At 45.5% G+C, this 21732-nt stretch overlaps 1 protein-coding gene across 1 annotated transcript in view; it reads right to left on the reverse strand.

The window, feature by feature from the left end:
• The window catches only part of KCNIP4 (potassium voltage-gated channel interacting protein 4), a 976654-nt gene that overhangs the window by 912256 nt on the left and 42666 nt on the right, over positions 1–21732 (reverse strand). The gene's annotated exons all lie outside the window — the stretch shown is intronic.

The following is a 21732-nucleotide window of genomic DNA, read 5'->3' on the forward strand; positions in this document are numbered from 1 at the left end:
TTATTATATATTATCATACAATATTTTCTACATTAGTTACTTATTTGCCGTACTTAAACTTTTTTTGGCTTCATGAAATCTGTCAGGATTTTTATTTTATTTTCTAAGATTTTATTTTTCCAAAGCCACAAAGCAACAGCAGGGAACAAAATAACAAGCAAGCAACGGCGGCCGCAGGCTGCTTTACACTATTATTCCAAGTTAAAACTTAAGGAAGAATACTTTCCCACTATTTCAATCACATATTATCACTGAATCTGTAAGTATCTCATATTTATCTTGAATAATGCTATTAAGTATAGAGCGATAGAATAATTAGAGCATAGCGGTAATTTTTGCTAAATGGTGTTAACCGTATAAGATGAAAAATTGTTTAGTTTTATAGTATGGGTTGTTACAAAAATCAGCGGTACAAAAAATGTAATGTTTTTTCAGGGGTTGTTCTGATTCAACAAATTAACTGTTTTCATTATTAAACCTGATTTTATGCTTTTTCTGTTTTCCATTCTTCTCACTGATAATACACTGTACAAGGTATGCTATACACTACATTATCATTATCTAACCTGCCCCTGACAAGATCTGGTTAAAGGATATGGCAGAAAAGGAGGCCATTGTCAGGCCTCTAGTTTTCATATATACGACCAATAAAATAGACCAGAGACCAAGCAGACAGCAAAAAAGAACCTCATTCCCGTGATGAGTCACTTATTGAGCTGCTTGCTGTTACTTTGATAAAATCAGTGTTTTATCTGCTGCTGATGTAACAGTTCTATGAATGCTGAGCTCTGTATTACACAGCCCACAATACTGATTGCCAGCTTTCTATCTATGCACAGTGTACACAGAAAGCTATCAATCAGTGGTGGGGGTGTGGCTGGACTACCTGGTAGCAGGTTTAATAGTCCTCTATTGATAAAAACACTAATAAAACAGTTGTCATGGAGTGACTTGTCCTCTGTGCCGCAACTGCAGGACAGCACTAATACCAGGACACACAAGGGGAACATCGGGGAAACAGTTACAATGGTGGGCCCTGCACTACGGAACGGGGAAGTGGAGACCTCCTGCACTCCCCTGAGGCAGTGTCCCTAAACACTCCTAACAATCCCTATACAGGCTCCTCACCTGTCGCTGAGCTGGATACCTTAATCACTATCCCTACCTTAATCCTCTCTAGTGAGGACTATAGGGGGCACATTAGGTGTATGTCTTTCCCTGAGGCGTCTATCCACCCGAATGGCAAGGGACATGGCGGCCTCCAGTGACCTGGGGGTGGCGTACTGCACCAGAGTATCCTGCAACTTTGGAGACAGGCCATGCACAAAATGACTCCTAAGTGCAGGGTCATTCCACTGCGTGTCAGTGGCCCACCTCCTGAACTCTGAGCAGTACTCTTCAGCAAGCCGGGCTCCCTGTTTAATCCTACGGAGTCGGTTTTCCACCAGGGAGATGCCATCAGGATCCCCATACACTAGCACCAATGTCACAAAGAACTCATCCACAGGTCGTAAGGATGGTGAATCGACCAGCAGGGAGAAGGCCCAGGATTGGGGATCCCCCTTAAGAAGGGACATAATGATTCCTACCCATTGTTCCTCGCTCCCTGATGAACAAGGGCGAAGCCTGGAGTATAACTTGCAGGCTTGCTGAAAAACCAAGAATTTATCTCTCCCTCCAGCAAACCTGTCAGGGAGGGATATCTTGGGTTCTGCTGAGCCTGCACCTGAACCAAGGCCCCAAACCCCAACAACTGCTGCAGCTGATGCACCACCTCACCACGCAGCACCCTAAGCTCATCAATGAGGGGCTGAAGCAATTGGGTAGAGACCTGTATATGGGTCATGGCTCACCAGAAAAAATTGGTAATGGTTGTTGATAATGTCACGGATTGACTTGTCCTCTGTGCCGCAACCCGCAGGACGGCACTAACACCAGGACACACAAGGGGAACACTGGGGAAACAGTTACAATGGTGGGCCCTGCACTAGGGAACAGGGAAGTGGAGACCTCCTGCACTCCCCAGAGGCAGTGTCCCTAAACACTCCTAACGATCCCTATACAGGCTCCTCACCTGTCGCCGAGCTGGATACCTTAATCCCTAGATCGCCCTGCACCTATCCCTTACTAGTGAACTGAACGGTGCAGACACTAATCCCACCACTGTACTAATACACACAAGAAAAATACGACAAAACAGGGAAAACACACAACTTAGCTTTGCTCTGCTGCTATTGCTGCATGCAACAGAGTACGGCACCCGGATACAGCTTCCATCTGAATAGCTGCTACTCCAAAGCTCTAGCTGAGCTGCAATGAACTCCTCTCAATAGCTCCTTTCACCACCAAGGTTGGTTGGGAATGAACAATATCACCAACAGTGATTGAGAACACCTGACACTCCTTTATAGGTAGGAGCCAGGGTAATCACACCTGTTTGGTAATTTACGTGTAATAACCCCAGCGGCCACCGGGGGCAAAACTAACCTTAAGCCAAAGGCTTAAAGGAAAAAAAAGGTTACATGTGCTAAATCTGTCACAATCAAACCTGGATCATGACAACATTGATGAAGTGACATATACACTCTTCAAGCATTTTATTAAAAAGAAAAAAAAAGTTTTAAAAAAATAAAAATTGATGGGAGGAGGAGTGCTTCTTGAAGTTCCCACAATGAGTTTTGAAGCTGCAAATATTTCCAAAAATAAAGTGTCTTACAATTCCAGCAAAGTGGATGGGACTCGTAGAAATCTCATAGGTATTGTGCTTTTTTATGAAGTAGAAACTGACCTGCGGTGCGTGTTTCAAATCCGCAACATGTTAGTTTCTCTTGCGGGTACACTGAGTTTTATGTGCAGGTATTCCCCATAGAATTGCCATTTGATGCTATAAATCCGCAGGAGAAAAAATGTTTGTAAACCACACAATACTAGATCATTAAAGTTTTGTCAAAGCCAAAGACCAGAAAGTATCAAAATGTAATAAAAAGGCATGAAAACAAATGCAATAAAAAGAAAAAAAAAAACATTTTTACTTACAATCTAAATTATGTATTTTGGTTTCGCAATGTGCTCGTAAAAAATATTGTCTGCCCGTGATTTTTTGATAAGTTGTCCAGAAAGTCAAATTAGCATCCTTGCTAAATACTCATCATGGGAACATAGCCTAAAAGCTTGTCAAACGGGCTCTGCCGTCTCTTGACTTTACCTTTGATTCATAGATCTTACCCTCAATATGAATATGGAAACATCTATCAGTCCTGAGGAGCAGTTGTAGTAGTTGACCTTGTAAATGATAAATGATGACTCTGCGCTGTATTACACTATACTTTTTCTTCTTTCTTTCACAATTCCACTTCTCAGTATCAGATTCTCAGTTTCTCAACTCTTTTGCCGGAGTTGTAAAATATCACGTTTTCTAATTAAGCCTCATGAAAGATGAAGTTGCTAACTTGTTAAAAGAGGTATAACAACATGTGATTTGCCCTGTGGTCTGTAGCATATGGCACAAGCATAACAGCAGTGAATATGTGTGACACACAGGCAGTTCCAAGCTGGGAGGTGTCTTCTAACAGATGGTTAATTCTAAGAATTTCTGGTCACCATTGCCATGACTTGACAGAAGACAAACAGCTTAGTTTGTTGCCAAATTGTCTATAACAGTGCGTCGAAAGCAATGAATTAAAAAAGCTACGAGCAGATATACAGCAGTAAAACTTTAGGTTAGAAAATAAAATGTATGGTGGCAAATGATGGGTGCTCCGACTGCCTTCAATTTACACCTAATTGGTTTTGAATTGTGTGGTTGGGAACTTTTTTTTCTGTTTTGGAGACAGATTGAGAAGTATGGCAATTTTAATAAATAAAATCTGAGAGTTTTCAAAAGGAGGAGTTAAGATCGTAAAAATTACCAATTTCATGGTCAATTTTTAAAAACTATTTACTCGGAAGTGAAGGAAAACGCTGATAATTTTACAAGCTTTGGAAAGCATGAAATATTGTAGTGAAAATAGAAGAAAATATGTTTAAAAGCCACAAAAGGTGACATGAAAAACTAGCAATTGCCATATCTTTACATGCAATGTCACCAATTCTTTAAGACTGGCATTTTGCAATTCCAATCTTAAGGATGAGATGTGCCAAATTTAATAAGAGACACATGCCACTTAATGAATTCGAAGCATCTCATCACCGGTACTAGATTTATATTTTTGGTGAAAGGTACACCACAATTGCAAAACTAAAAAGCCTCCAATTACCTTGAAAACGTGTGCAACGTGCTGATTTCCCTTTGCAGTGCACTAAGCTCTGTAAGGCAAAAACAGCTTGTTTAATGTTCAAGTGACCATGACTTATCTGGCTAGGGAAAACAGATGGTAACAGGTGGTACCAAGCAGCCTAATTAACCACACATTACAATTTGAGACTTTGTAGGCTGCTTATATTGTTTAAATATTGTTTTAAAATTATACTTTTTTTAGGGAAGATGCCTGCATTGCTGTTGTGTTGTGCCAGCACATGCAAATAAAAAAGTCATGACATTTTTACACAGTTAATGGCAAAAATTATCCCTGTTTTTGGGGGGAGGGGAGTATCAAGAGCTCAGCACTTTGCTAAACAAAGAAATGATCACTTTTTCACAAGCTTAGCAAAAATGATTCTTTTAATTAGCTCAGGTTTACAATTTTGAACGTGAAGTAGTAATGGCTTCTCAAATATGAATGGAAAAATTATCCCTTTTATAGTATGCACAACAGGTTTCTTTACTACAAAATGATTAGGTAAATAAAAATGCTTTTTTGATCCAGCTATCTAAAAATGATCCCCGTTTATCTGGAAACAAAACAGGCTCAATTATTTTGAATGCCAAAAAGTTATTGTTTCTCTATCAGGAGTAAAAAATAATTCCTATTTTGGGGAGTGTAACAGTTTTTTTTTAATCATAGAATGATCACTCAACTGACAATCTTTTTTTAATAGAGATGCCCAAAAATTAGCCCCTTTTTATGACAACAAAACAGGAGTACTATTTTCAAAATGAATAAGCTATGCATTGTTATCACCAAGTCTTTTTTAAAAAAATTAGCCCTATTTTGGGAACTGTTTCATGTTTGTGTATCCTCAAGAGTATATTTCCCAGTATCAGCAGTACTGTCTAGCTCTTTGAGACTTAATGGGAAGCTAGGAGATGTGTAGCTGGAGTACCTGTGCAGTTGTTGCGGCAGAATCAGCATTATAGAGAGTTAAGATGAGGCAGCATAGGCAGCCACAGTCTAGCACTATGAAACACCATGGGCAACGAATAAGGCTGTGTGCACACGCTGCGGATTAGGTGCGGATTCATCCGCGCGGATTTTGTAAAATCCGCAGGTGAAACCGCAGGTCAAAAGACCTGCGGTTTTACCTGCGGATTGCTCTGCGGTTTTGCCCTGCGGTTTATCATCTCCTCAAATGGAGGAGATGGCAAACCGCAGGAGAATCCGCAGAAAGAATTGACATGTCAATTCTTTCTGCGGATTGAAAACCGCAGATAATCCGTGCGGAAAATTCCGCACCGTCTGCATTGTGGTTTTTGATTCCCATAGGGAATCATGGTACTGTACACCGTAGCAGAAACTGCTGCGGGTTCGCAGCGGCCAAAACCGCTGCGGAACCGCAGCAAAATCCGCAGCGTGTGCACACAGCCTAAATGTATAGCTCACTTGGTAGAGCAGTTGCAGAAGCCGCAGAGTAAACAATTAGGACGGATCAGGCAAGGACATGTCTGGGAATGTAGTTCAGATTACTAATACTGACCTACAAAGCCATCCATAACCTGTCTCCTCCATATATCTCTGAACTAATCTCCCGATATCTTCCCTCACGTAATCTCCGGTCCTCCTAAGACCTCCTTCTCTCCTCCACACTTATTCGCTCCTCAACTAATCGCCTCCAAGACGTCTCCCAAATATCCTCCATCCTCTGGAATTCTATGCCTCAACCCATCCGATTATCATTCACATTTGGATCCTTCAGACAAAACCTGAAAACCCACCTCTTCAAGAAAGCTTACTGTCTGCAATGACCCCGCTGCCTCCTCACCACTACCGGAGCTACCACCTCACGAACACTGGAGCAGCCGCAACCCCACAACCTACTGTCTCCTTCCCCACCATCCTGTAGCATGTAAGCCCACAAGGACAGGGTCCTCTCCCCTCTGGATCAGTCTGTGATTGTTAGTTTGTTTACTGTAAGTGATCTCTGTAATTTGTATGTAACCCCTTCTCATGTACAGCACCATGGAATCAATGGTTCTATATAAATTAATAATAATAATAATAATAATAATAATAATAATAACAATAATAACATAGGATGAGCATGTACCCGTCACTCTACCCTGATGATTTGTAAAATGAAATGTGTCTGGAGCAATCTGGGGCTTTTCTAATGTGGATCCCATTAAATCCTCTGTGGTTGGGTAATGTGTGGCAAAGAATTTAACCCCCCCCTTCCTCTATGGACAACCAGGATCCTCATCTACATTGGGACCCGATCTGGTCCAACCTATGAAAGCAATCGGGTGAGATTGTTCCTTTTGGTTGTATTTTTCTAGATTGTTTATTGTGCAAGACACCTTTTTCGTTAATGATATACTATTTTCGGGTTCTCAATACACAGTGACACAGTTATACATGTATATAAGTGCACTCTTAAAGGAAATTTACACTATTTTGATACAAATCCTTTGTTTGTGCAGGAGGACAATTTCTTCCTTGATATGTGTCACAATACCCTTGTGATGATTTCTTTGTGATTTTATGATAGTTTGTCTTGTACTGTTGTAGGGTTTGTGGGCCGGACTGGGGGGTGGTCTTAAATCCAGTCAGAGACTCCTGATGTCCACTCCCAGTCCTCCTCCTCAGGTGGCAGGTCTCTGCCATTTAGATCAGCTTCATTACCTGCTGTCACCACCAGAGGGAGCCCGGATGGAGAACTCACGACTCCTCTGTCAACACAGCCAGCTCCACCACCCTCACCAGAAGCAAGAGGTAAACCAGAAAATGAGTTCACAACACCCTGCCCTCTAATGGTCAACCCAAGGTACTGCACGTCCACTACACTTTCCTAGCTGTTTCCCCACTGTACTAACTGACACCTGTCTTAACTGTGCAAACCTTCCTTTCTCACTTCTGACAAGTACGTCCATCAGTCAGGTCACCTTCCCTACAGTCCTCTTCCTTTGTCTATTGTCGTCCTAGACAATCATAATCCCTGCCTTCATCGTTCTGAAGCTTACCCTACCTTCTGTTGTCGGATCAGCTGTTGAGCCAAACCCACTACCCGCGGGGGGCGAATCAAACCGGGAGCACCATGCTCCGAGCAGCCTACTGCTACTCACCAGCGCGCATGCGACATGACAACGTCTTTCAAATTGGGCTAGGTACACCTGGATTCTCTTTCCGGCATGTACCTTCCCCTACTCTCCCCTTCTGTCACCTTCCACTATCCGGTACGCCATGATTGAGGCCTTACACCTACCAGGTCATTGTCGGAGTCAGCCTTCTTCCTTCAGTGGTGTCCGTGGTGTCAGGGACCTGACCTGGGACGACTGTCTTTCTCACGTCTTCCATCTCTTTGCCTTTCTTTTGGTTACTCGTCATGGTCGGCGTCTCGGTCTCCCAGGCCTTCTCAACACATAGACCCCTTTGGATCTCACACTTCCCTTTGATCGCTGAGACCCTCTCTTACCCGGACCTGTTGCATTTTCTTGTGCATATTATACATCAAAACAACTTTACAATATCACAAGTACCCCATTTTCTTACATCTTTTCTATTGTTTGCTAAAACCAACATATAATAAACATAAATATAACAGATTTTCTCCTCCCCCTTCCTTTAACATGGACACTTCCTCTCTCCTTACATCCCCGCTTTTGTCAGGCTTAACACACAAAAACTTCAATTTTTATATTAAACTTTTTTTTTCATTAACTTGGACGCAAACTGTCCTTGTGATTTGCACAACGGTGCAACGAAAATTCGAATGTTCAAGCCACCTCCTAGTGGCCGGCAGCGAGGGGCCCCACAGCCGTGGAGCTCCCGGGATGTAAGGAGTGTCCTGTGAGTTCTTTCTACGGGGGCTTGTGACCTTCGGGCTCAGCAATCACAGCTACCGCGTAGTAGCCACGGGGACAGTACTCTTTGTAGTACGACACCAAGTCCCCCTCGTGCAGAGCCCGGCTGTGACGAATAGAGGCTACTTTAAGATAAACCTTTTGGCCGGTAGCCAGATCGCGTATGAACCCATACCCCCTGGGTATATTCGTATACACGAGCCGTCCCATAGATCGTGTGGCTGCCATGCCAGCCTCTCCTTTGGTATGAAGCAAGTTCCACACCTCCTGCTCCCGGGCTTTCTTTTTCTTTATAACCTCCGCGACCCAAACGGAGGATCCGGCATGGGCCCCAGAGTCCGATGGGCGGGACTTAACCGAGGGTGCTGGCGGAGCAGAGGCGGCTGATGATGTCTGCGGCCCAGCAGCCACTGGGACCGGGTGGCGAGCAGGGACAGCTGTATTCCTCGCCAAACGGGCCACAGGAACCGACACATGGGCCGCAGCCGGCTCCAACGTCGGCATAGCCGCGGCTGCAGGGTGGGCGGAATCCGGGGCATCAGCCGGAGCCGGTATAGCAGAAGTAACGGCCGGCTTCGGGGAAGATGTCACTTCTGGCAGGGGGGACGCAACAGCGTCTTCTGGCGACAGGTTCCGCACCGGCGACACCGAGTGTGGCGTCGCCGGGCGGGGTGGCTTGGGATTAGGGGCGGAGGCCCCGCTCAGCTCCGCGTAGACCGTAGGGCCTTCCCTGATTGGGACACAGGATGCCGCGGGCTGTGGCTGAATGGTGGGGGCTGCTTGCGGAGCCACTGATGGGACCAGGGGAACTCGCACCTTCCCCGGCACCGTGGCCTCCGTCATGTTATCATGCGGCTCCTTCCGCAGTCTCCGCTCTTCACCCCGCCGTCAGACGGGGCTAGCCTCCAGGCTCAGGAGCTCCGTGGGCAGGTTCCCTGCTGGTATCTTCAGTGGCTGCTCCCGCTGGCTCCACAAAGGCTCCACTTCTCCGCTCAGCATCTAGCTTCCTGCCCGTGACTCTAAGGAAGACGTTTTCTGACGTGACTCGACCTCCCGGCGCCACCGCCACTCCAGGCGCCCGATGCCCCGACATCCACAGCGCCGCATATCGTACGATGGGCAGCAGTTGAATGGCGCCAGACAGCCGCAGCCCTCTATGCCACTCCTTCTGTGGGGTGGGGCGTCAGCAGGCCTTTCCACCCACCTGTCAGGGTCCAGTATGTGGGGGAGTCGGCCTCCTGGTACATATTGCTGTCCCCAGGGATACGTAGGAGTGGGCCCCAGTCCATTGGGGACAACGGCAAACACCTGGATCTCTCCTCTGCGCTGAAGTAGCACTTCCATCTTGCTCCGGACCTGGTACTGCCCCGGATCCTCTGCTGGCAACGCAGATGCGCCACAGCGCTCCCAATTTGTAATCCACAGGTGTTTATAATCCACACAGTGCAGTCCAAGTACGTTTCCATTCCTCAGAGGCAGGCCTGCCGCAGAAGATAGCGTATTAGCTGCATTGATCCTGCCGACTACGCCAAGTGTAGGGTTCGTGGGCCGGACTGGGGGGTGGTCCCTCTTTTACCACGCAGAGACGTAACAAAGACAATTTGGAGGTAGGTTTCGGGTGCAACAAGTCCAAGCTTTATTCTCTCGCCGTCCACCTGACGGCCTCTCAGCACACCGCAATTCTCTTCAAGGCCCTCCGGTTACAATACACTTTAACACACCGTTCTCTTCACCAGGGACGTATATATACGTACCATCCCTTTTCGCTGATTGACGCTCCTGACAGATCAGTCACTGTGGCCGCCTTAGGCCCGTAAACCAACAGTAATTTTACTGGTCAGACGTCTTCCTCAATACGTCTTCCTTAAGCCCCTGATGGCAGTGGCCGTATCTCATTGGCCATAAATAAGGTGACAGATTTCTGTTAAAGAACAGTACTCCCACAGAGATGGGTGCAGAGTACACACAGCAGTTTTTAACACAATAGTAGCACTGTATTATCACAGATATGGGTTGCAGAGTACACGCAGCTTTTTTTTGGCAGAGTGCGCAGCCAAAATATATCCTCACTTCAGTATTCTGTCCTTACACTAATGAGAGCATAATGGAGATGGCATTTGTGATCCGGCCTTTATACAAACCGCGTCACGTGCTGCCAATCACAGACATGCCAATACTTGACATGACTGCGATTGGTTTTTACGTGCCCACAGTCTAAAAGCATGTATATTTCCAGTAATGGACAAACCCTTTAAGAAGAAATCTTATTCCTAGTGTTATTATTGGGAATGCTTCCTTTAGCTGCAGATGTGTTTTAATAATATCTTTCAAAGCCACAAAACATTCATATTCCCAGAATTTGCCCCATTGATGCATCAGTTGACCATGGAATGCTATTTACAGCAGTCTGAGGTCAGTAACTCAGAGTAGTATCAGTAAAGGGTCACATACTTTACTTTATTACAGTATATAGCTACAATTGTTTTTCTATTAATTAGTTTGTGTCGTTTGATATATGATTATTCATTTGTTTAACCTTATATTCTGAGTTGACCAAAAACTATTTTATGTGACCCAAAAAAATCCAGAAATTATAGTCCACAGAAAAGAAGGGTCATATGAATAGCCTCATAGGCTATAATGTGCAATACACCAAAAACAAAGGCGCATGAATTGCACCTCCAAAAATTCATTCATTGATCTGAAAAATATATATTACTGAACATGAAGTTCTTAGTTTAACCCACTGCCACGTCATGGCAAACCTCGTGATGGGTCCCTGTTGCCTTAACCCCTTAACCCCCAAGGGTGGCTTGCACGTTCATGACCGGGACAATTTTTACAATTCTGACCACTGTCCCTTTATGAACTCTGAAACGCTTCCATGGATCCCGGTGATTCTGACAAAGTTTTCTCGTGACATATTGTACTTCATGCTAGTGGTAACATGTCATTCATATAACTTGCGTTTATTTGTGAAAAAAATGGAAATTTGGCGAAAATTTTCAAAATTTTGCAATTTTCCAAATTTGAATTTTTATGCCCTCAAATCACAGAGATACGGCACACAAAAACTTACTAAGTAACATTTCCCACATGTTTACTTTACATCAGCACAATTTTGGAACCAAAATTTTTTTGTTAGGAAGTTATAAGGGTTAAAAGTTGACCAGCGATTTCTCATTTTTGCAACACCATTTTATTTTTACGGACCACTTCACATTTGAAGCCACTTTCAGGGGTCTATATGATAGAAAATACCCAAAAGTGACACCATTCAAAAAACTGCACCCCTTAAGGTGCTCAAAACCACATTCAAGAAGTTTATTAACCCTTCAGATGCTTCACAGGAATTTTTTGAATATTTAAAAAAAAATGAACATTTAACTTTTTTTCACAAAAAAAAATACTTCTGGTTCAATTTTTTTTATTTTACCAAGGGTAACAGGAGACATTGGACTGCAAACGCTATTGTGCAGTTTGTCCTGAGTATGCTAATACCTGATATGTGGGGGGAACCACTGTTTCAGCACATGGCAGAGCTCAGAAGGGTAGGAGCGCCGTTTGACTTTTTCAATGCAAAATTGGCTGGAATTCAGATCAGACGCCATGTCACGTTTGGAGAGCTCCTGATGTACCTAAACAGTGAAAACCCCCCACAAGTGACCCCATTTTGGAAACTAGACCCCCCAAGGAACTTATCTAGATATGTGGTGAGAACTTTGAACCCACAAGGGCTTCACGGAAGTTTATAACGTACAGCTGTACAATTAAAAAATCATATTTTATCCACAAAAATGATCTTTCCACCCCCCTAATTTTTATTTTCTCAAGGGTAACAGGACCCTAAAAGTTATTGTGCAATTTGTCCTGAGTACGCTGATACCCCATATGTGGGTGTAAACGACTATTTGGGCGCATGGCAGAGCTCAGAAGGGAAGCAGCGCCATTTGACGTTTTTGGCTGGAATTGAGATCGGACACCATGTCACGTTTGGAAAGCCCCTGATGTACCAAAACAGTGAAAACCCCCCACAAATGACACTATTTTGGAAACTAGACCCTTCAAGGAACTTATCTAGATGTGTGGTGAGCACTTTGAACCCCCCAGTGCTTCACAGAAGTTTATAACGCCCGGGCGTGAAAATAAAAAAAATCTTATTTTTTCCACAAACATGATCATTTAGTCACCAATTTTTTTATTTTCCCAAGGGTACCAGGAGAAATTGGACCCCAAAAGTTGTTGTCCAATTTGTCCTGTGTACGCTCATACCCCATATTTGGGAGAAAACTACTGTATGGGCACACGTCAGGGCTTGGAAGGGAAATAGTGACGTTTTGGAATGCAGACTTTGATGGAATGGTCTGCGGGTGTCATGTTGCTTTTGGAGAGCCCCTGATGTACCTAAACAGTAGAAACCCCCCACAAGTGACCCCATTTTGGAAACTAGACCCCCTAAGGAACTTATCTAGATGTGTGGTGAGCACTTTGAACCCCCAAGTGCTTCACAGAAGTTTATAACGACCGGGCGTGAAAATAAAAAAAAAAAATCGCATTTTTTCAACAAACATGATCATTTAGTCCCCATTTTTTTTATTTTCCCAACAAGAGAAATTGGACCCCAAAAGTTGTTGTCCAATTTGTCCTGAGTATGATGATACCCCATATGTGGGAGAAAACTACTGTATGGGCACACGTCGGGGCTCGGAAGGGAAGTAGTGACGTTTTGGAATGCAGACTTTGATGGAATGCTTTGCGGGTGTCATGTTGCCCCTAATGTACCTAAACAGTGGAAACCCCCCACAATTGACACCATTTTGGAAACTAGACCCCCTAAGGAACGTAACTAGATGTGTGGTGAGCACTTTGAACCCCCAAGTGCTTCACAGAAGTTTATAACGCCCGGGCGTGAAAATAAAAAAATCATTTTTTTCCACAAAAATGATATTTTTGCCCCCAATTTTGTATTTTCCTAAGGGTAACAGGAGAAATCGGACCCCAAAAGTTGTTTTGCAATTTGTCCTGAGTACGCTGATATCCTACATGTGGGGGTAAAACACTGTTTGGGCACATGGCAGAGCTTGGAAGGGAAGGAGCACCATTTTACTTTTTCAACGCAGAATTGGCTGGAATTGAGATCAGATGCCATGTTGCGTTTTGAGACCACCTGATGTGCCCAAACAGTGGAAGCACCCCAATTATAACTCCAACCCTAACCCCAACACACCCCTAACCCTAATCTCAGCCCTAACTCTAGACCAAGCCCTAACTCTAGCCCTAACCCTAGCCCTAATGGGAAAATGGAAATAAATACATTTTCTTTTAATTTTATTATTTTTCCCTAACTAAGGGGGTGATAACGGGGGGTTTGATTTACTATTTATGGAGGTTTTTATGTTTGGCAGCTGTCGCACGCTAAAAGATGCTTTTTATTGTAAAAAGTTTTTGCATCACCACATATAGAGAGCTATAATTTTTCCATATTTTGACCCACCGAGTCACATGAGGTCTTATTTTTTGCGAGACGAGTTGGCGTTTTTATTAGTATCATTTTCGGGCACGTGACATCTTTTGATCGCTTTTTATTCCGATTTTTGGGACGCAGAATGAACAAAAACCAGCTTTTCATGAATTTCTTTTGCGGGGTGCGTTTACACCGTTCCACCTGCGGTAAAATTGATAAAGTGCTTTTATTCTTCAGGTCAGTACGGTTACAGCGATACCTCATTTAGATCTTATGCAATGAAAGCAATTTTATATAAAAAATTATTTTTACATCGCTATATTCTGCGAGCTATAACTCTTATTTTTTTGCTGATGATGCAGTATCATGGCTCGTTTTTTGCGGGACAAGATGACGTTTTCAGCGGTACCATGGATATTTATATGCGTCTTTTTGATCGTGCGTTATTGCACTTTTTGTTCGGCGGTATGATAATAAATCATTATTTTTTGCTTCGTTTTTTAGTTTTATTTTTTAAGGGGTTCGCCAAAGGGGTTAACTTATGGGACAGTTTTATGGGGCGGGTCGCTACGAACGCGGCAATACCAAATATGTGTACTTTTATTGTTTTTTTTTAATTTCCAAAAAATACATTTTAGGGAATATTTTTTTTTTACATTTATTTAGCGATTTTTTTAAAATTATTTTGACACTTTTTTTTTTTTTTTTTTACTTTATTACATTGTCCCAGGTGGGACATCACTGTCCTTTGACAGATCGCTGATCTGTCACATCACAGATCACTGTGACAGATCAGCGATCTGTCACAGGCACTGCACAAGGCTTCCTCCTTACCTGCGCTTTGCAGGCATGAGGAAGCCAGCTCCCTGCAGGCCCCCGAAGGTCCCCGTCGCCATCTTGGATCCGGGGACCTGCAGGGATGGAGCCCCCGCAGCAGCGCTGCACATTGCGCTGCTGTGGGGGGCTAAGGGAAGCACGGAGGGAGCCCCCTCCCTGTCGATGCTTCCCTTTAACCCCTGGTACACCGCGATCGTGTTTGATCGCGGTCTGCATGGGGTTAACGTGTCGGGGGTGGTCCGTGACCGCCCCTGACACATTGTGCCGGGTGTCAGCTGTGATAATGAGCTGACACCCGGCCGCGATCAGCGGCGCTCACCACGTGGGCGCCGCTGAACGCTGTGATGTACTATCCCGTCCCTGGGAATTAAGTCCCAGGGTACATGGACGGGATAGTACGTCACATGACAGGGGGTAAAGGAGCTGCAACGTGCTGCGACTATCATCGCAGCGACAATACACCAGCAGGGCGGACGGACTGGTGCCTCACAGTGCCCATGCTGCAAAACTGAGTCCCCGTGACTCCAGACAGAGCCACCCCACCAGTACAAAACCACAGCAACAATGGGCACCAGACAGCACCAACTCCAAATGCAAGGAGCATTGACACTCACTTTCCTCAAGCTTTGAAGTAAGAGCAAAAATAGGCAGGACCCCTTTCTTTGCTGTGACCTGCTAATTTAAAATCAACTGTGCCAAATGGGAGGAGAGTTGGTCCATCAAATGGGAAAGAACAAGCAATACACCGAAAAAAAGAGCATGAACCGCATCTCCAAAAATTCTTACGCTGATGTAATGCCACTAGGCAAAAATATATATTACTGAACATGAGGTTTTTAGTTTAACATTCTGATCAGACTGTATGAAGCCACGTCACGCTTTGAGGCACCAGGCATTCTGACCTGCTGGTGCATTGTCACTGCAACAGTGGTGGGCGAACAATGCCGCTCCTTTAAGGCGATTGGGACCCACTGAGCAGTTCACCATGACATGGCAGTGACTTCGTACAGTCTGATCAGAATCTTAAACTAAGAACCTCATGTTCAGTAATCTATATTTGCCTAGCGGCATTAGATCAACATGTGAATTTTTGGAGGTGCGATTCATGCTCCTTTTTTGATGTATAGATTATAATGTGCTCATGCGATGCCCATGGGAAAAAAGGAGAGCATATGAATGACCAACACTGACATCTAAATAATAACAAAGGTCTGCAAGAGTAAAATTGCTTTTAAAAGTAAGAGGCCAATTTTATATACTTTCGATTGCTGAACTCAGTAAAAATTTTGAAAAATTCTGTCGCACACAGTTTGTTCACAAACACTGACTCCATCTCGCTTGTACGTAATTTCACACGCGTTTTGTGCAAAATCCATACATGATAGTTAAAAGTAGAAGATGTGTTTTGAAACAGGGCATAAGAAAACATAAGAATCAGTCATTAAATTTAAAAAAAAACTCATAAACCAAAATTTTGCATTCCTGTGTAATTAATTTCCTGTCATTTACCTTCAACATTTGCCACTGGATGCCGATGCAGAATCATTTGTCATCAATTAGCTCCATACAATAGACACTTTTTTTTGCATGGCTCTGTGTATTATAGCATAATAGTTTACACTATTCTACACAATAAGAAAAAGGTATGACAATGTACACCAGTCCAATGGGGACTGAAAGACTCTTCTCTAGCCTTTATTAAGTGAATTTTTCGAGTTAGAAAAAGTTCTAAAAATGAAATAGTCAACATTTGCCCATTGAATACCAGTCCACTGCTTCAGATTAGAGTTGAGCGAAACGGGTCGAACAATTTCAAAAGTCGCCGACTTTTGGCAAAGTCGGGTTTCATGAAACGAAACCCGACCCTAGGATGAGGTCGGCCACGAGGTCGGCGACTTACGCGCCAAAGTCGCGTTTCAAAAGTTTGTTTAGCGCTCTTTTTCAGCCAATCAGGATCCACAGACACTGTGGGCAACGTGATGACATAGGCAGGGGTCGCCACCATCTTTCAGAAGGGCATGCAAGTGATTGGCTTGCTTTGGTGGGCGTCACAGGGGTTATAAAAGGGCGTGCACGCCGACCACCATCTTACTTCTGCCGATCTTAGCATAGGGAGAGGTTGCTGATTCTGTAGGGAGAGCGTTAGGCAGGGAAGAAGACAAAAAAACTGCTTCTGCTGCTAGCGATTTTGCCTGTGCAACACACCAGTTACTGTGTGTGCAGTGCAAGGGGAGGCTATATTGTGGTGGATCAGCGGTGTTGGTTGTTAGGCTGCCTTCTAAGGCTTCCTGACAGCTGCATTGCTGTTTCCCCACTGCTCTGCAAACTGCTTTTTTAAAAGCAATCCCAATTTTTTTTTTGTCCTGCTAAGGTACTGAGCGTGCATTTATTCACACCATACAGCGGTGTACGCTCCTCGCACAGTACCGTGTAACGGCTGTTATCACAGCCACAGTGAAGCTATCTGTGTGTCACTGTGGAAGGATAAGTGGAGGACTTGTTCCGTTCTTACAGACCTACACTCTAGGGAGATTCCTATTCTGCCCAATTCTACAATTCACTTTTTTCACACCTGTGCCATCGAGCCTGTGACATAGCGCTCTGATATTCAGTGGGCCTCACACAATCCAAAAGTGTCCAGTGTCCACAAGTGTCTGCAGAAATTCAAAATCTCCCATATCCTGTAGTCACTTTTTTCACACCTGCTGCATCGAGCCTGTGACATAGCGCTCTGATATTCATTGGGCCTCACACAATCCAAAAGTGTCCAGTGTCTGCAGAAATTCAAAATCTCCCTTATCCTGTAGTCACTTTTTTCACACCTGTGCCATCGAGCCTGTGACATAGCGCTGTGATATTCAGTGGGCCTCACACAATCCAAGTGTCCAGTGTCCACAAGTGTCTGCAGAAATTTAAAATCTCCCTTATCCTGTAGTCACTTTTTTCACACCTGTGCCATCGAGCCTGTGACATAGCGCTGTGATATTCAGTGGGCCTCACACAATCCAAGTGTCCAGTGTCCACAAGTGTCTGCAGAAATTCAAAATCTCCCTTATCCTGTAGTCACTTTTTTCACACCTGTGCCATCGAGCCTGTGACATAGCGCTGTGATATTCAGTGGGCCTCACACAATCCAAGTGTCCAGTGTCCACAAGTGTCTGCAGAAAATCTAAATCTCCCCTGTCCTATAGACACCTTGTACCTTGTTTTACATTACTATATAGTTTGTAGGATTTTGTCTACATTTCTACCAAAAATGAGGAAGGCTGGTGGAAGAGGCCGTGGAATTGGGCGGGGGTTGGCAGCTGGTAATGATGGTGTTGGTGGTGGATGTGATGGTAGTGGCAAAAGCAAAATAGGACCGAATGCAGGAGGTGTTGAGCCTGCGTCATCGTCTGGCTCCATAAGGCTTCGAAGGCTTAGTTTTCTAGGAGTTGGCAAACCGCTTTTAACGCCAGAGCATCAGGAAAAAGTTTTGTCTTACATTGCTGACTCAGCCTCCAGCTCTATCGCCTCCTCTTCTGAAATTGTAAAAAGTAAAAGCACTGAGTCGTCATTGGAGGCTCATGTTCATGAACCACACCTTTCCTTGTGTCCTTCACCACAACCAAGATTGAAGGATGACGCAGGCCATACTACTGATTACTCCATGGAGCTGTTTTCACATACCATGCCTGGATTATCAAGTGAAATGGTGAATTACCCAGGCCAAGATGAATCTGACATGGAGTGCACTGATGCACAGCCGCTGATAGATGATTCTGCTGGTACATTCACTCAGAGCACTACATTGTCCTCGCAGTGTACAGAGCCAGATTCTGACCCTGATGAGACTCAGGTGCCCCTTCCCGCACACTATACCACCATACACGGTGACACAGAGGAAGGTGCACATGACATTGAAGAGGAGGTGATGGATGACCCAGTTGTTGACCCAGATTGGCATCCATTGGGGGAAGAGGGTGCTGCTTCCAATAGCTCAGATGAGGAGCATCCACAGCAGACATCAACATCGCAACAGCTGTTATCTGGCAGGCCCGGAGCACTCCAAAGACAGGTTCCAAAAACCAAAAGAGTTGCTGGACAGCTTGTCCAGAGGGTCAAAACATCACAGCGTGCTAGGCCGCAAAATGTCTGCCAAAGTAGGAAGAGTGCAGTGTGGCACTTTTTTGAACAAAATCCTCATGATCAGGCCAAGGTTATCTGTAAGAAGTGCGCAAAGACCTTTAGCCGAGGGAAAAATCTGAAAAATTTGAATACCAGTTGCATGCTTAGACATTTAACCAGCATGCACTTGCAAGCGTGGACACAACACCAAACCTCAAGTGCCACATGTGCAACTGATCACAAAGAAGGTAGTCAGCAACGCTACATTGTTTCCCCCACTGTAAGCCCACCGGTAAGCACAGCAGCAAATGTTGAGGTGTCGTTGCAAGGCCACAGCAGTCAGGGAATCCCACTGTTATATCAACGAAATACTGAATCTAGGCCATCAGAAAGAACACCAACTCCATCACCATCATCAACCCTCTCTCAGTCCGCCCTGTCCACCGCTACTTCCACCATATGCAGCTCTCAAGTCCAGCTCACCCTCCCAGACACTATGAGTAGGTCAAGAAAGTACTCAGTCTCTCATCCGCGTACACTGGGTTTGAACGCCCACATTGCCAAACTAATCTCGTTTGAGATGATGCCCTATCGGTTGGTGGAAAGCGCAGCTTTCCGCGAACTCATGGCCTATGCAGTACCACGCTATGACCTACCCAGTCGCCACTTCTTCTCTCGCAAAGCCATCCCAGCCCTCCACCATCATGTGAAAGACCGCATTGTCCATGCACTCAAGCAGTCAGTGAGTGGAAAGGTGCACCTCACAACTGATGCATGGTCCAGTCGGCATGGCCAGGGCCGTTATGTGTCCATCACTGCGCACTGGGTTAATGTGGTGGATGCAGGGTCCACAGGGGACAGCGGTGGTGGGACAGTGCTGCCTAGCCCACGGTATAGGAAACAGTTGGCTGTAGGCGTTCCACCCTCCTCCTCCTCCTCCAGAAGCGAAAGCTCGTCCACAGAGCGCAGTCGTATGAGCACTCCATCTGCAGCTGCCACTGTTGCACACGAGGTGTCCCCCTATCGAGCAGCTAGTGGAAAGCGTCAGCAGGCTGTGTTGCAGATGATGTGTTTGGGCGACAGACACACCGCCGAGGTGCTGGCCGAGTACTTGAAGCGACAAACTGAGTCATGGCTGGGCAGTGTACATCTTGAGGCAGGCAAGATAGTTAGTGATAACGGCCGTAATTTTGTGGCAGCCATAGCCCTTTCAAAACTCAGCCACATACCTTGCTTGGCTCACACCTTGAACCTGGTGGTGCAGTGCTTCCTCAAAAATTATCCGAAGTTAACAGCCATGCTCCAGAAGGTGCGAAGACTGTGCGCGCACATCCGCCGGTCGCCTGTACACTCCGTTCGTATGCAGAAGCTGCAGTGATTGCTCCACCTTCCCAACCACCGCCTCATTATCGACATTGCAACAAGGTGGAACTCCACCCTGCACATGGTGGAGCGGCTGTGCGAGCAGAGGCAGGCCATAATGCATTTGTGGGAGGATACACGGCCAGGCACTTTGAGAGCAGACATGGAGTTGACAGGTGTGCAGTGGTCGAAGCTGAAAGACCTCTGTAAAGTCCTTCAGTGTTTTGAGGAATGCACACGGCTGGTAAGCGCAGACGACGCCATCCTAAGCATGAGCATCCCACTTATGCGTCTGCTCATGCAAACTTTGACGCACCTTAAGGAGCAGGCGTCTGCAGCCAATGTTGACGAGGAGGAATAGGTGGAGGGAATCCTTGATGACATTCAGCCATTGTCTGCTCAGGGACCTCTCCTGGACGAGTTGGAGGAAGAAGAGGAGGAGGAGGATGATGATGGGGATGATTACTTAGGGGAGGAGGATGCATCTCGTGGGGCAAGTGAAAATGTTGGCGTGGCAAGGTCTGGTACAGGGTTTGTGCGTGACTGGAAAGAAGTGGATTTGCCAGAAAGTGCTCCTCCAACCAGCACTCGCAATGCATCATTGACACCGGGAACATTGGCCCACATGTCTGATTATGACTTGCGGATCCTAAAAAGGGACCCCCGCATTGCCAAAATGATGAACGATGACGACTACTGGTTGGCCAGCATCCTGGATCCACGCTATAAAGGCAAATTACAAAACATCATGCCACAGGAGAACCTTGACCTAATATTGGCTAATAAACAAGCAACTCTGGTAAATCGGTTGCTTGAGGCATTCCCAGCACACAGCAGCGGTGATGGTTCTCACACGAGCCGTACGGGCCGGGGGCAGCTTGACAGAGGTGTTCATGGTGCACACAGCAGAAGTGGCATTGGAGACAGGGGTTTCATGACAATGTTGTGGACTGATTTTTCAAGTACCGCTCACACAACTGGTAATACAGCATCGATGGAAAGTGACAGGAGACAGCAGTTGTCAACTATGGTTACAAACTACTTTTCCTCCCATATCGATGTTCTCCCACACAGGTCATTCCCCTTTGACTATTGGGCTGCTAAACTGGACACCTGGCCTGAATTGGCACAATATGCCTTACAGGAGCTCGCTTGCCCAGCTGCAAGTGTGCTATCGGAAAGAGTCTTCAGTGCAGCTGGATCAATCCTGACAGAAAAAAGGACCCGTCTGTCAACCCAAAATGTGGATGATCTAACCTTCATTAAAATGAACCATGCATGGGTTTCCAAGGATTTTGTCCCACCTTCCCCTGATGACACATAGGGTGACAGAAAAATGGCTTGCTTTGGTCCACCTCTTCCTGGGACTTGACCTATTTCGCCTTTTGCATCAGCTGAATGTCCAACATCAACATATGCCACTTTCTAAAACTCCCCAACTGTGCTGCCTCCCCCCCCATGGCCGGGGTCACCACCTAGCGCACGACACCGTGCGAGTGCCGTTGCCCTGGACAGGTGGGTAGGCCGACTCTTGGGCGCGGGCACTGGCACAGGGTCCCTCATAGCGCAATCAAGTGTCTCTGACGGTGGTGGTGCACACCCGCCGTCAGACACACCGCCGTACTATGAGGGGCCCAGTGCCAGTATCGACGCCCACGAGTGGGCCCCCCTTGCTTGGGCAGGGCCCCAGCATTTGCAATCTTTACCTCTCCCTGCTCCTCCGCTGTGTAGTCTGGGCCGTCAAATCCATACTGTGCCTGACACCGTCTGAGCCTGCCTCCTGATGTATAGACATATCTTTTGAATGTGTACGCTATCCATACATGTTATCCGGGGATACGGTACC

Source organism: Dendrobates tinctorius, unplaced genomic scaffold (assembly GCF_039654945.1).
Source record: "Dendrobates tinctorius isolate UK_male_01 unplaced genomic scaffold, ASM3965494v1 ptg000039l, whole genome shotgun sequence".
NCBI classification, from domain to species: Eukaryota; Metazoa; Chordata; class Amphibia; order Anura; family Dendrobatidae; genus Dendrobates; species Dendrobates tinctorius.